Source organism: Equus caballus, chromosome 3, assembly GCF_041296265.1.
Source record: "Equus caballus isolate H_3958 breed thoroughbred chromosome 3, TB-T2T, whole genome shotgun sequence".
Taxonomy (NCBI): Eukaryota; Metazoa; Chordata; class Mammalia; order Perissodactyla; family Equidae; genus Equus; species Equus caballus.
The window spans coordinates 44005189-44021600 of record NC_091686.1 but is presented as its reverse complement, the minus strand read 5'-3'; the positions used below and the strand labels follow the sequence as shown (position 1 = coordinate 44021600).

The 16412-nt window shown below is 39.9% G+C and overlaps 1 protein-coding gene across 9 annotated transcripts in view; it reads right to left on the bottom strand.

The window, feature by feature from the left end:
- PPP3CA (protein phosphatase 3 catalytic subunit alpha) overlaps positions 1-16412 on the bottom strand; it is a 287954-nt gene that overhangs the window by 256021 nt on the left and 15521 nt on the right. Inside the window, exon 1 of one of the 9 annotated variants that reach the window (XM_070263376.1) lies at positions 8296-8360. The exons of the other annotated variants lie outside the window; for them this stretch is intronic. The gene's annotated coding sequence lies outside the window, so the exon portion shown is untranslated. Of the gene's footprint in view, positions 1-8295; positions 8361-16412 lie in introns of those variants that run through there. 9 annotated transcript variants of the gene reach the window in all.

The window sequence follows — 16412 nt, the reverse complement described above, 5'->3', positions numbered from 1 at the left end:
TTGTCATTGCCAAGGTTTTTTAGATCTCTCACAACTAATACAATGCTACAAAATAAAAATAAGGCTTAAATCAAACACCATAAATTTTTAGTAGCCAATAATAATGATTATCAAGCTCTATTCTAATTTGATCAACTTGGCTCACAGGAATTATTAATGTAATCACATAACCACTCAAACTTTTTCAAAAAGAGTGATAGTTGTCCTGAGAGAACAATATTGAAAGTAAACTATAAAAACTCCATTTTAAAAGAAATAAGGAATTTATGTTTGATTTTGCAAATTAACAGCATTTACTTTAATCAAAAAGAAACAAAATTACTTGAGAATAACACATAAAATCCATGACAAAATTCAGTATGGTAAAAGTAGGCATAAACATTTTTTTGATTGAAAGATCTTGTTCAATTTAAATAAAAATTATAGATTTATGAGGCCGGCCTGGTTGCATAGTGGTTAAAGTCATGCGCTCCGCTTAAGCGGCCGGGGGTTTGTGGGTTCAGATCCCAGGCGCAGACCTACACACTTCTCACCAAGCCACGCTGTGGCAGTGTCCCACAAGCAAAGTAGAGCAAGACTGGCAGATGCTGGCTCAAGGCCAATCTTCCTTACCAAAAAAATAAATAAATAAACTGAAACATAAGACAGGTTATTGGAGAGAGCATTCTAATACACTTTCAAGAGTTTATTTCTTCTTCCCTTCTCTTCTTCCTATCTAACCAAATCCTTCACCTTACAAACCTCTCAAATTCTTGCATTTTCTTGAAGTTCCATCATTTTTTATTACAAAAGATTCCACAAGTGGGAACGCATTTTATTCTATTAGAAAAATCTCTCTTTTAGTTTTTAATACTAAGAAATTCTGCGTTCTCAGAGGATCCAATATACGGAATTAACCTCTGGGACATACCAGAGGGGTTCTGACTTAAAACAAAGGAAGAGTCATCTTCTTGTCCAGGATGTATCACATTTTAGAAGGGTCATTTGTTAAAGGTTCAAATTAATGTTCCTATTTGTATAGCTGACATCTGCAAACACAGCACACACGGAGATTTTATACAATTTTCTCCTAATTTCAGTTTCCATTCTGTTCTGATGGCAGCCCACACTTTCCGAGCGAGCCTCCTCAGCAGTGTGGGAGACCAGCACCCCATGTTGGTGGAAGCTTACATCAGACTGCACAGCTTTCCACTCAGGAATCCCATTAAACAGACTTTAAAAATTCCTAGAAGAAGGCATGACTTATTATAAGCAAATGGCTATGCTGGCTTTTTTAGTAACAGAATTTTAAGTGAAAATAAATATATAAGATAAACCCTGTTTGGATTTTTTTAAACTCTATTAAACTTAATTTTAAATGGCTGTGAATATGAGGGTTGGAATAATTAAACGTCAACCAGAGCTGACTAATGAACATGGAAAATGGGGGCACTCATCCCAAAAGCTCTCCTATTCTAAGGAGCGCTTCCTCGAGGGGCAAACGGCAGGAGCACGCGGCCACTGCTGTCCAACAGGAAACACCCGGCAGAGGCTGTCAAGCAACTGTGAGAGAAAACAGAATGCATTTGCAGTTTGTAAGTGCATTTAATGCCCAGTGATTTCATCACCGACCCTGCATTTGAGACTGGGACACAATCCAGAAACTGAAGGGAATCAGATATTTGCAAAAATGTTTGCACTACACTAGCCAACACTTGTACTGACAACATTACTGTAGATATTTCAACACATGTTGATTTTAAAGAATAAGTTTTGGAGTTAGGCTTCTAATTTATCACATTTTAATTAAGAAGATATTAACAACCAAGTTACTAAAAGATTTAATTTTCAAAATGCTAACTCTTTAAGTTGCCTGTTACTCTGCTGTGAAAACTACATGGCATTATAATACCCCTCGCCATTTATCATCTTAAATACTTTACTGAAAAATGTCTAACAATATATTTTTAAGAGAATAAAAGTAATCCCTAGGAGATGCTTTCTACAGCTTTCATTTCAACCTCAAGAGGAGACTGGAAGCAAAACACCAACACTGCTCCAGTCCGAAGTTCCCTCGAGTTATCTGAAGGGCACCCTCCTTTGCTGTGAGACTCCCTGCTACCTTCTTCTTCGATAAAAACTGCTCTGCAGCACAACAGGATTCGTATTTCTTCAAAACATCATTAGAAACAACTAGCTCTTGACTTGACTGAACTTTCATTTAAGCATTACAGTCCTACTCAGTGAGAGAAATCCTAACTTAACTTACATCCCTGAATGGCTGTTGCCTGTAAATAAAGCCCTGAAACTAGCCTAAAACATAAACATTAGGTCTTCACAGCCCAGTTTCCCTCGCACTGCGCTGACCTCTGCACCCACTGTTCTGTCTGCAGCCTAGGGCTGCTCTTTGCTGGAAGCCCTCTTCTCTGACATAAGTTTTCTTCACTTTTTTTCCTGCCAATAACCTTACTACATTCCATTTTCTGACTTCTTCATTTCCTCTATGCCATTAGAGGAAAACGCCATTTGACATGATCTCAAATCCCTTCGGACAAGGGAAAAATGGGAAGTAATAAATGTAAATTCTGAGCCCACTATGTGCTACACTTTGGAACAAATATTTACATTTTGTTCAATAATAACCTTTGGCAAACACTGCAACTCTAGTTTGACAGAAGAGGAAACTGAGACTCAATGTGGTTAAGCAGCTTACCCAAGAAGATATAATCAGAATCTGAAATCCAGTTCATGCTTTTCCCCCATAAGTACTTTGATGCCTCTGGTTATTCACTGACATTTACATGTGGGAATCAGAGTCTGTCATTCAGGATGTAGAAATATGCCCATGAGAATAAAGTATCCAAGAAAGATCCTATTCACTGGCCTTTTTGTACTGGAAGGAAATTATATTTGCTAGAATTAGATTCAGCTGCATATGACAAACTCAAAATAACAATGGTTTAAATAAGATAGAAGTTCAATTCTCTCTCATAGAAAATAAGTCAAGGTGGGTAATTCAGACTTTTATGGCAATTCCACAAAGTCATCAAGGACCCAGACTCCTTTTAGATGACTATTCCATATTCTCTATAGTGTGACTCTTATCCTTAGGGTCCAAAATGGCTGTCAGAGTTCCAGCCATCATATCTGTGTTCCAGGAAGCAGGATGAAGGAATCAGGAAAAGAAATGTGTTGCCCTTCCTTTTTACAGCCCCGTCGCAAAGTAACACTCACTATTTAAACTTCTTCCCACTAGATACAACTTAGTCACATGCACTCACCTGGCTACAAAGGAGTCCAGGAAAGGTAGGTTTTCTGCCTGGGCAGCAAAGTGCTGAGCTAAAACCCAAAGTTTTATTATTACTAAAATGGAAGGGAAGAATGGATATCTGGAGGCAACTAAATAAACCTGCCACAGAAATGTGCATATATTCTCCAATTTATTCATTATGTTATCAAATTTTTCAAGCAAATCAGAGATAATTGAGACTGACAGACCAAGTGCTACTTCCTAGGTAGACTCTATTACCCCCTGGATTCATTTCACTCTAAGCAATCAAATGGATAAATGCAGTTTACATGTTTGGAAGTTATTTTCAATATTTACATTACAAAGAATCACTGGGTCTACCAGATAAAACCAAGTGGGATTTATTTTATAAATGGTAATCTTTTTCCAGGGTTGGAACACAGGACATTGGATTAGATGAGAAATTCTACCAGTGGGAGTGCCGGTGAGATTAAATGGTCATTTATCTCCCAAAACTCTTCTAATATCCAGAGATCATGAAAGAATAACAGAAAACATAGGAGAAAATGCAAATATTGATAAGGAATCAAACCTCACAGGTGTATCAATGACTATCGTAACCTAGGCCAAGTCTTTACGTAGATTTACAACCACCCTCCAACATGTTCCAGATACATCAGCGGTTAGAACACCACCAGGAGTCTGTGCGTCTATAAGGCAAATGTGAGCGGGCTTGCTCCGTCCCTGCTGCCACATACAGGTCAGTCTTTTCTCCTAGAAGCCAGGCTTCCATGATGAGGCACTTGAAAAAAATACAAACATAACTTCAAAAGCACTAAGCAAAAACCAGTCGATTTTTACAAACGTTTTTGAGAAGATAAACGAGGGAGTCATTTCACACATAACAAAGCAATGTCCTTGAAATTCTCCTTATTTGCCCCCATTCTGCACCCCGCATGGCATGCTCCCTACCTCCTCTCCCATCTCCTCTCTCTCACCCCTTCCCAGCTTCCCAGAATCGTCTCCATAGTCCATCTGACTGCACTCAGCCAGACGGAGCCGTCCACGCAGTCCTTGGCAAAGGAAAACCAGCTCTCGTGCCACCCCTGAAGTCTGGGCTCCTCGCCTCAGCACACACACGCACACAACCACACACACCTGCAACCCTTTGATCTCTCCAGTGGGAAAGTGATGTAATTTCTACTAACTCAATCCATAATCGAGATAGTAAAACTTTTCCTTCCATTTCATGTATCTGTGAAAAGTTATCAGACAAATGAATTTTCCTACCTCTCCATAATCTTAAATGCTAGACAAAACATTCTCTGCCTCTTCAAACGCTCTTTATATGGGTCTATTTTATGTGTTTTAGTATATTCTGTCACTCTTTAGATTTAGATAGATTTCCATGGATCATGATTAAAATGTGAGGCTCGAAACTAAACATAATGTGCTATCAAAATACATATGATACAATGGGATTACTTGTCATATCAAGTAACAGTTGGATACTGACAATACTATTTGTCCACTGTTTTCGAAATCACAGAACACGGTTTAATAAACTGGATTTTTGCGGACCTCGGTCCATCTGCCGACAGTTTCGACAGTCTTAGTCTTCTGAGAGGCACACTGCACCCCAGCTGACGGGGGGCTGCAGAGCTACACACAGCCTCTGGGTTGAGATGCCAATGTCACCACCTACAAACTGTGTGACCTTGGGCAAGTTACTCCCTCGGGGACCCAGTTTCTTCATCTGTAAAATGGAAACAGTAACAGTTCCCATCTCCTGGAGTGGTTCTGAATATTCAACTGCTACATGAAGAATAGGCTGGAAGAATACTCGACACACACAACCACTTCACAAGTGTTTCTATTATTACTTCTCAGTTTCTAAAAAACTGTTTAGTGTAGCAAAAAACAGATCAAAGCAATTTTGGAATATAAATTGCCCACGAAAAATAACAGTATACGTGCATGCTTTGGAGTAAATCCTGGATTTGCATTTTTAAGAAATGGATTCAGAAAAACTTAAACCACTAAATGGTATGAAAAAAGTTCAACTCCTGAAATAACCTAGTGACATTTGCATCTAAGGCCTAGCGTCAGAAAACCCCAGCACTAATTAAATTACTCCTTTGAAATAACTTTACAGCACACTTCAGAAAAAGAACTTTAGGTTTTAAATCTTTTTAAAAAAGCAAAAATGATTTTCCCATGAAAGAAAATACAGAGAAATATGCACTCTTCTTCAAATAATGAAATGTTTTTGAAAGACATCATGGAAGTGGTGAGCAAATTCGCTTTACTAACGATGTGCTTAGATTTAGGTTAGATCAACAGATAAGAAGCAGGCATCAGGCTTACCCAGCAATCTTAAACCATTAATCTAGGAGCCTTAGTAAAATTATTAGGCTTATTAAAATCATATTTTTTGGATTGTTCATATACATAGCACTGCAACAATTGCTGTTTGTACATCCAGCACATAGTACTAACATAAAGATACACAGTAGACACCAAGAACAGAAATAAGATACATGTGTCTCATTGACCGAGTCATTAAAGTTTTCATTTGCAGCTAAAGAGGGAAGAGGTTAACATTTGCCAAGTTTCTCAGAGTTGGGGTCTAAAACCTCACGCTTGAGTCTAACCTAATAGCATTCTCTGACTGTTTTCAACGTGAACATAAAATCCACTATAAATTCAAGAGGATTCTGATAGTGCCAAGTTCTGTCTCTACATTAGTACTCGCATGTCACTTTACGCAGAAGGACATGGAATCCAAGAAATCCACAGTGACAGTTTGGAGAGCCTCACTTTTTCCAAACCCGCTTTATTCCTAAATTGTTCTACACAGGCTTCCACAGTTATCAAGGTAGACTAGGTCCATTTCTGCCAGACAAGCAACCTCTCGACTAAAAAGTTAAAAAGTTTTAAATTGGCAGCAAATGAGAACATAATGAAGAGAGAAAAATTACTTTAAAAGCAGGCACACATTGAGAGAATTTCTTATGAGCTACTGAGCTTTTCAAAGCAAAGAACACTCTCTCAGAGTTATACCAGATTGAAAAAAGCTGCCTGTCTTACAAAAGGAACAGCAGAGACAGGTACCTCACCTTCCTTCAGTAACGCAGCCCCCAAAAAGAGGAGGAACAAACTACATCATCACTTTTAAAAGCTAGTGATATGTGATAAAGAAGATGTAGTGTGTGTGTATACATACAAACACACACAACGGAATACTACTCAACCATAAAAAAAGATGAAATCTTGCCATTTGCAACAACACACATGGACCCTGAGGACATTACGCTCAGTGAAACAAGTCAGATGGAGAAAGCGTACTTCACTCACATGTAGAAGACTTAAAAACAACAACAGACACACACACAGATGCAGAGAATAGACTGGTGGTTAGCAGAGAGGAAGAGGGGAGAGAGGACAGAAGGGGTAAAGGGGCACATGTGGACAGGGACAGACGGCAACTAGACTTTGGATAGCGAACATGAAGTAGTCTACACACAAGTCGAAATAGAATGACGTACACCTGAAACTCATATGTTATAAACCAATGTTACCTCAAAAATTAAAAACTATGAAACAATAAAAATTAAAAAGTCAAAAAAAATTTTAAAGCTAGTGATATGCTATTTAAAATGTGACAAAGCTTCTATTCTGACTACTGGTTTGCAGCTGTTTGGCATGCCTCCAAGGAAAGGCTACAAATCAGTAAGGGACCACAGTCAAGGCCCACTCACAGCCACGAGCACACGCTGAGTGTCCACCAATCCCACAAATCTCCAGACCGCTACAAGCTGTATGCACTAACCTCACTCAGGAGTACACAAAATCATTAAATCTAAGAACAAGAGCAGGACACAGTATTCTACCTTATGGAAACTACTAAGAATTTACTCCCACAACATTTGTAGTATATTTTTTTAAAAATCCAGAAGTAACCTATCCCAAATTGTGATCAAAAGACTTTACATTTGAGATTAGGTATTAGCATTAAGGGAGGCATTCCCTATAAGCTACCCAAAAACAGCTTCCCTGAAATGTCATCAATTAAAACTAAATTGTTCACTTACATATTATATTGATATTAAAAGAGTACAGGTACTAGGGGCCAGCCCGGTGGGGCAGCGGTTAAGTGCGCACGTTCTGCCTCGGCAGCCTGAGGTTCACAGGTTTGGATCCTGGGTGCTGACATGGCACCACTTGGCAAGACATGCTGTGGTAGGCGTCCCACATATAAAGTGGAGGAAGATGGGCATGGATGTTAACTCAGGACCAGTCTTCCTCAGCAAAAACAGGAGGATTGGCAGCGAATGTTAGCTCAGGGCTAATCTTCCTCAAAAAATGAAAAGAGTACAGGTACTAAATGAAGATATTTTAAAAAGACATGAGCACAGCCATAGAATAGTTTCAACGGCATATTAAAAAAAAAAAAGAGAGATACTATTTCCATGTGCTCCCTACAGTGGAGACGGCTCAGATTTCAGGCAATGGGTCACGGTTCTTAGAAACAAATGTATTTGTGGTAGAAAAAGGACAATGCTTCAGGCTACAAGAGCTTGACCAAAACATGACAAAATCAAAGCTATACCTTCATTCTAATCTTTAGCTCAACGAGCAACACTCTACTTTGCAGCTAGGCCATCATTACTTTGTACACAGGCCAGCCTGTTGGACCTGGACACAACCACTGATACGAGAGCGGGCCTATAATCCAGCTGGAATCTTGAGAAGGGCAGGTGGATTCTGATGGATCCTGGGTCAGGCCTATTCTGAGATCTCTAGTGAAAAGACCATGTAAGTCTGGATTTGCTCCAACAAGAAAAAGCCGTGAACTAAGAGCACACCATCACAGAGGCCTGAAGAGAACCTGAACGTGTGTTTACAGCAAACCCATGCCTGGGATTTCCAGGTACTAGACAAGCTATTTGTGATGGATTTCTGTTATCTCTCCAAAGCCTCTTATCCAACACAGCAGACATGATCCCGTTCTGTGTCCACCAGTGTGACCTGTGGGATCCAAGGCTGTGATTCTCTTTCCTCACCTGGACGTTACAGCTGACAACGCTTCTCAACAGCCTCCAGGACAGCAGGCCTACAGAGATAAACCTGTCCATACATGGTTATTCTTTATGCATTTTTAACTCCGAAATAAACAGTAGAAACACAGGTCCTCTGGGACAAGTGACTGACAGAGTTACACTTTTTATTCAGAAACTACAAACATTTATTTGAAAAAATAAATACGAGAGCATTTCAGAGTAAAGGAGTGCTGGGTGTTACCATGGAATGCATTATTACATCACTAACAAGGAAAAGCAATCCTTACCCTAAAGGCTTAAAAATATGAGCAGGGACCAAAAAGTCCATCAGTGGGAGTGAATGTCATTCCATCTTCAGTGTTGAAGAGTACAGCTTCTTTTTCAATTTTCTTTCTCTAAATTTTCTTCCCAAAAAAGGTAACTATACAAGGACCAAGGAGCAGGATTCATTTGTTGTTGTCTTCTGGCATGAAATAAGGGAACCCTTCCAAGGATACCAAGTACCAGTGAACAACCCCCAAGATGGGAATAACAAGATGAAAACTAAGGCCAGCAGCCTGGGACGAAGGCAGCACAAAGCTTTACTGGTAAGAGAGCAAGAAAACGCAAGTGTACGCAGGAAACAAGAGGAAAGCAAAGAGTCAAACAGCAAAGAAAGGTGTTTTTAGCAGCAACACTGTGAAAAAAGGGGAAAAACAGACCAACCAGAAACGGGAGCTGTTGCAAGAGAGGATGTCTTAACGGTAACGACCATGTATAGTCATTTCCCTGCAGAAGGGGGCCCTTTCCGCCAGCCCTGGGGAGGAATAAAACTCCCGGCTTCATTTGTCCTTTAATGCTTCTGACTCAGAACCCTTGTCAAAAGAGCCCTTTCGAATATATTTTGACTTTCAGGTTAAATGTTAAATAAGCAGTAGTCCCTCTCTTCACATAGTGATTTTTTCTATGCCAACAAAAACATGCCTAATCTTGCCCATAAAAAGATATCACAGTCTATTCCAAAATGCATGCAATCACTGTGATAAAGAAGTAATATATTTTGTTGATATCACAACTTTGAAGAGATACAGAAATGGACATAAAAATCTTTTACTGTAGAAAAATATTCCATGTAGCTATTACATTACTTTTCCTACACTTGACATATATGTACACATGTGCATAAAATGTATTCATGAGAAAAGTATCAAAAATAAGTAAAAACAGAATGTGCATTTCTCATGAGAGCATTAAAACCTTCCCATTTCAGCCACAATTTCACCATCTGTGAAATAAAAAAGTCTAGCCAGGCACTGAACTATAACGGCATCTTCAGGTCCCATGAAGCACCCGTTTGAGGATTCCAATACTCAGTGACCCCAGCCTACGGTGTCTGCCTCCTCATCTGTCAGCCACATTTCCTCTATGTCTAAAGCCATGCCTCAAATGGAACCAACCTATCAAACACTACTAATCTAATGAATAGCTTTGAAATTACTCAAACATGCTACCACAGGGCTTTTGAGAAAGCAATAATTTTAAAGACTAACATTTTAATTTCTTCAGTGCCTCTTATTCAAGGAACATAAAGTACTTCAACAAACTAAGGTTATTATGTCCTGTGGCAGTGTCACTCACCCCCATGTCAGTCAAGGCTGGACGGATGAAGCCATCTACCCAAAGTGATGAGGAATAAATGGAGTCAGAATATATGTCTGAACATCTTGTGTCCCTGCCCTGACCAGGGACCCAAATTTCCCTGAACAAAAATCCTGTTTTAACCTAAAGTCTCTCTCAAATGTTGAAAGCATTACATGGAGAGTGTGTGCTTTCATACAGAAGCCATCTTTTCTCTCTGAGGTAGGGAATATTTAAGAACAGTAACACTACCAGCAAACACCTACCCAGCACTTACTATGTGCCAGGTGTTTTTCTTTTTTTCCCCAGTAACTTTATTGAGGTCATAATGGTTTATAACATTGTGTCATTCCAGGTGTATGTTATTATTTATCTGTTTTGGTATAGACTGCTCACCACCAGTAGTCTAATTTTTGTCCATCACCATACATATGTGCCCCTTTACCCCTTTTGCCCACCCCCCAACCCCCTTCCCCCTCTGGTAACCACTAATCTGTTCTCTTTATCCATGTGTTTACCTTCCACATATGAGGGAAATCATGCAGTGTTTGTCTTTCTCTGTCTGATTTATTTCACTTAACATCATACCCTCAAGGTCCATCCATGTTATTGCAAATAGGACGATTTTGTCTTTTTTATGGCTGAGTAGTATTCCTTTCCAGATGCATTCCACATCTTCTTTATCCAGTCATCTGTGGAAGGGCACTTGGGTTGCTTCCATGTCTTGTCTATTGTGAATAATAGTGCAATGAACACAGGGGTGCATAAACCTTCTGGATCACTGATTTCAAGTTCTTTGGATAAATACCCAGCAGTGGAATAGCTGGATTATACATAGATCTATTCTTAACTTTCTGAGGAAATCTCCATACTGCTTTCCATAGTGGCTGCACCAGTTTGCACTCCCACCAGCAGGCTATGAGGGTTCCCTTGTCTCCACATCCTCTCCAACAATCGTTGATTTTTGTCTTGGTACAGGCATTCTTCTAAGTGCTTTACATATGGATTAATTCATTGAATTGCCACAACCCTACAGGTAGGTGCTATTATTACCCCATTTTACAGACTTAAAGAAAAACACACACACAACTGAGGCACCTAATTAACTTGTCCCTGGTCACACAGCAAATAAGCAGCAAAGCCAGGATTCGATGCAGGCAGTTGGGCTGCAGAGCCCATGCTCTAAAGCACTCCACCACATGCAACTCAGAGTCAGGGACACATGACTACTCCATTTCTCTCCACTGTTCAGGTGCCTTCTTCTACTTTGTCCATGTGGATGCACGAGGCACTCAGTAACTGCAGCTGAATGAACAGTATATGCCTGGAATTGAAGTCACTGACTTAAAGAAAAACAAACGTCCATGTACTTACAGGAAAAAAATCTAAGAACAAAGTTAAAATACTTAGACTCCTATTCAGTGCAATCTCATGAATGTATTTAATGACTCCTAATCCAGTTTTTATCCATTTGCTATTCCATATCTCCCTGCCACCCTCTGTATAATTCTTCTTCACTTGAAGGAAAAAACAGAACAAAAATCGGCAATGAGTGTTGGCAGCATTTTCATTCCCTAGTACCAAGGAAGGATAAGAAAAATGAGGAAGCCCAGTCCTGCATATAAGGGAATTACTGTCTACAGAGTTATCAGTGAATTACCGTCACCAAAAAGATTAAGTGCAAACCCAGAATTTCTTTCATCTTCCATTCTCACTATGTTGACAGCATCATTTTCAATATATGATTTACAAGATGAAATGTTTTGTTCAGAGGTAAGTAGCTGAAACAGAATGGAAATTATTAAACCAGTGCATTTTAAAGCCTAGTTGAACTTAAGAATCACCTGGGAGACTTCAAAAAAACCCCAACTGATACTGGGGCCTCCCCCAGAGTCTAACATCATTGGTCAGGGCCAGGTACTGGGAGCTTTACAAGTGTTCCAGGTGACTGGAATGTGCAGCCATGCTGGGGAGGCATTTTTAAATGCTATCCAGGGCTTCTCAAACCTTAACATGCACACAGATCTCCTGAGGATCTTATTTAAAATGCAGATTCTGATTCAAAAGATCTGGATCATGGCCTGAGATTCTGCATTTCTAACATGCTCCCAGGCAATGCCGACACTGCTGGTCTATGGCCTACACTTCTGAGCAGCAACCTCCTATCCCTCCGTCGACATATCATTGTAACTAATATGAAGGGGAGGAGGAGGGGAAAAGATATTCCAACTTAGGGCAATGGAGAATATTCCACTTTTATGTAAATAGATACTTATTTTTAAAAAGAAACGAACCCACAAGAAATGACTCTAGAACGCAGGGTTATTGTGAACTAAATGAACTGAGAAGAGGGGCTGTTCCTAGCCCAGAATCAGTACTCAAGAAGTATTAGATATTTCATTACTATTTTATTAATAAATGAGTAGTAAATTATGACTACCATATCAAGAAAACTGAATGCGGATACCATATTTGTTTTCTAGAAAAATATGACTTCTATTTGTTTACAGTCTTCATATTATGTCATTCTCTCCTATATTTAGACCATTTGGTACAGAGATAAAACGTTCACCCCAGAGTCAAAATTTGCACATTTGATAACATGATGTCTGGGATCTGCTTTAAAATACTTCAGCAAAGAAAAAAGGAACAGATAAAGCAACTGTAGTGAAATCTGGACGTCTCGATGATTAACCGGTGGGACACTCAACTTCTATGGATATCTGAAATCTTTCAACATAATTTTTAAATGTTCTGTTTTTGAATCTCAGCTTCACCACTGATTAGCTCTGTGATCAGAAACAAATGATTTAACTTCTCTGATCCACAGACCACTCTTCAATAAAACAGGTTTTCATATCAGCCACCTCACAAAGATAACCATGGGAGTTAAAGGAAATAGCATTAAAAAAATAAGTGACACCAAGCAAGTCACATCATAAATTTAATTTTAATCCAAAAGGGTTCAATTTAAAGAGAAGCAAAAAGAATGGGAAAGTGTTTCTAAAACAGAAACAAGTGGGTCTGTGAAGACTGAAGATGGTGTGCCCTCATCCTGCTATTTCAGCCCTTTGTATTACCTTTCTTAACATTCTAGACCAGATTCCCTCAGAAACAGCAACAAGTAATGTGTACTGAATTTTCCAGAATGCTATGGCCTGAGGTAAATGCATAAAAAGGTTTCTTGCATGACAACACAAATCGAGTAAGGGTGACCTACAGCCAAACACACTTGCAGCTGCTACACTATCACCCTGACTATAGGTACCACGGCTTTTCCTCCAAATCACTCCCCTCATTAATGAACATCTCCCAACAGCAGCCGGGGATAGCAGCTCAGAAGGAAAGTAATGTCTTGAATACATGCCAAATAATCAAAAGCAAAATATCACTTCTGGTGCTCTCTCTTCACAGGACAGGAGTTCAAATAAGGACTGATGGTACCTTTATCATCAGTAACGTAACAACAACATAATTACATAATCATCTAAAAATTTACGTTATTGAAGACAATTCTATCATTCCAGAAGTCAAATCATTCACAAAGCCTCATAGTTGGAAACCTTGCACAGAAGGAAAGTTCACAATTACATAGTATACCGTTTAGCATAGTGAAAGGGAAAAATTATTAAAAATAGTGGATGTACGGAAAACTATGCATATTTCCATTTTTTAAGACTATGAAGCAACAGTGGCACACTGCGTCTCAGGACGTCCATTCCAAGGGAGGTCTAATCAAACGCTGCGACTGAATGGGACTCCAAGGGCACAGGCCTCTTCCGTCCTAAGGCCAGGAACACACCACACGTCAGCCTCCCTCTGAGTTCCAGAAAGAGCAACCACAGCGAAGTGAGCGCAGAAGTCGTATTCCTGGGGAAATTCTCAAAAGCAGCACCCTCCCTGCTCATCTTCCACTTTACAATCTCACTCTTAGGACACGAGTTCAGACCACGTTTTAAAATCAGTATCCGAGCCTGTTTCCTACGTCTTTCTCACACGGTCCAGAGAGGGAACGAATGGGATGCTTCGTCACTGGTTCTCGTACTTAGATATTCCTATTTGAATACAGACTTAGCTGATAGTCTTCCTATCCTAATGATAAATTATGTGTGCAATAGTAAACACAAGGCATAATCATATCTGAGTATCAATTTCCTTAAAAGGTAAAGCTTATTTCAGGCAAGGTCTGGCCCAAGAATTAAAACACACACACACGGCCGGAAAGTTGTCAGGTCTGTTTTGTTTTTGCAGACCATGAAATACCTTATATTTCAATAAATATATATATATATTAACAAAACAAGAACTGTCAAGAAACCACCCTGGTTGTACTCCTATTTAAGAACTAAAGTTATTCAAATTTTTTCTTCTTTGTGTCTATGAACACCTTTAAACCACCACCAAAAAAAAGTCATATTTGAAGTCCAAGGTTCAAAAAAATGTTACAAGGGGAGAAAAGGAGAGGAAAAGAAAATATGAACCTAAGCGGATTCTAGCAAAGAAATTTTCCCACACACAGAGCTATTAACCATGAGGCAAAGGAAAGCCGGAGCCCCAGCCGGAAACGGGAGCTCCCTGAACGTGCAGACTCAGGGGCTCCCCAGGTGCTAAACCCTCGGCCTGGCCGGAGCCACCGGCCGGCAACCACTGCAGCCCCGGGGCTGCTCCCAGGCGCTCAGACCAGCTTCAGGTGGGCCAGAAGTGCAGTCAGCAGTCATGTGAACAAGGAAATAAACTTCTCTAATCATCTGCCCCAGACAAGCATTAAAATTCTGAATCATCACTCTTTTCTTTTAAATAATTACAACATCAGTCTAAGTGCAACTGGGCTAGTCCTACACATTCGTCACAGTACGGAATAGTTATAAGTGGTAAATGAAAAATTCTGATCTCAAAACAATTCGCATTTGCATCTAAAATGGTGCGATGAAACCACATAACTCCCTCCTCAAAATGTTTCATGTGACGTCTCCTTGAAGTGGCTTTCACTTCAGCTATGTGTGGCTTCCTTTATTTGCTTTAGTGAGAAAAGTATGAAAATGAACATAAAAAAGCAAAGTCTCTCAAACAAAGGCCAACAGCATACACAGGAGCCAGTACTAGATTTTTTTTTCATAGTTTTAACCTAGAGGAAAAACTAAAGGTCCAATAAAAATACCTTGTCTGTGTAACCCACAGTTAGCACTTCTTTTCATGTTTTAGGTTAGTCTGTCTTGTACCACTATGAGGCGGCCAGTAACGCCAAGTAGAGCCTCGTTTACAGTCCACTCTCATTATTTGTGAGCCTCAGCTACATATTTCCAAAAAGGAAGCAGAAATGCTTGCCCCACAAAAGTGTGAGATTTTTCTCCCACAGAAAAGGCCAATGATGTTCCAGTAAAACGTCCAGAAGCAACAATATTTTATATAAAAACAAACCCCCAAACCAGTCTACTTTCTATCAAGTCATTGATACTACTTAATGAATTTGGCCTCACGTGCACTTCAACATACGCGGTGGGAAACGCCCAACACCTGGAGTCGAAACCGTTGGGAGTCCAGATCCCTGTGGCACGGCTTACTCGCACTGCGACCCCGGAACCACTGAGCCCCGCCAGCCTCCGGGCCGCGAGAAGGACCAAATCAGCCGAGGCACGTGCAGGGCACATACATTAATGTCACTGACACTTTTAGAATAGAAAGCTCAAAAAAAATATAAAGGCCCTTTATTATTTTTTTACTTTGAGCAAGATCCTATGGAGAAGTAAAGCAAGTGACAAGTTAGCCGAGTATTCTCTTTAACTGTAATCGTGTGAAACAATGTATTACAAAACATACGCCAATAACAAAAACACCAGCTCTCTAATCATTATCCCTGGAAAATTCCTTTCTTGCACTTCCTGAAATGAAAAAAAAGATTAAAATAAATCTCAGGTTAGGCAAATGCATTGAGGATTTTTAAAAGATGTATCATTCCAAAGTAGAGCCATAGAAAAAGACACCAATTAGGCGAGGAAAAGATCAAAGACGACAGCTACTCAAGCACCTCCCTTTTTTCCTGCAGAAGCCACAGCTTCTGATAAACACAGGTGGGATTTTTTCCCATGTTACATATGCAAACCTAAAAAAAAGGTGTGTGAACTCACTCATCCAAACTGACTGGCTCCAAAAATTCATTTGGTTGCCAGGCTTACATAAAGGCCTGTGCAAATCTACCCAGGACATAAATTGGGGCAAATAACTAAAAGGAAGAGGTAAAAGAATCCAGAGATTTAAATAAAACAACTAAGGGGCTGGCCCCGTGGCCGAGTGGTTAAGTTCGCGCGCTCCGCTGCAGGCGGCCCAGTGTTTCGTTAGTTCGAATCCTGGGCGTGGACATGGCACTGCTCATCGGACCACGCTGAGGCAGCGTCCCACATGCCACAACTAGAGGAACCCACAACGAAGAATACACAACTATGTACCGGGGGGCTTTGGGGAGAAAAAGGAAAAAATAAAATCTTTAAATAAAACAACTAAAAAAA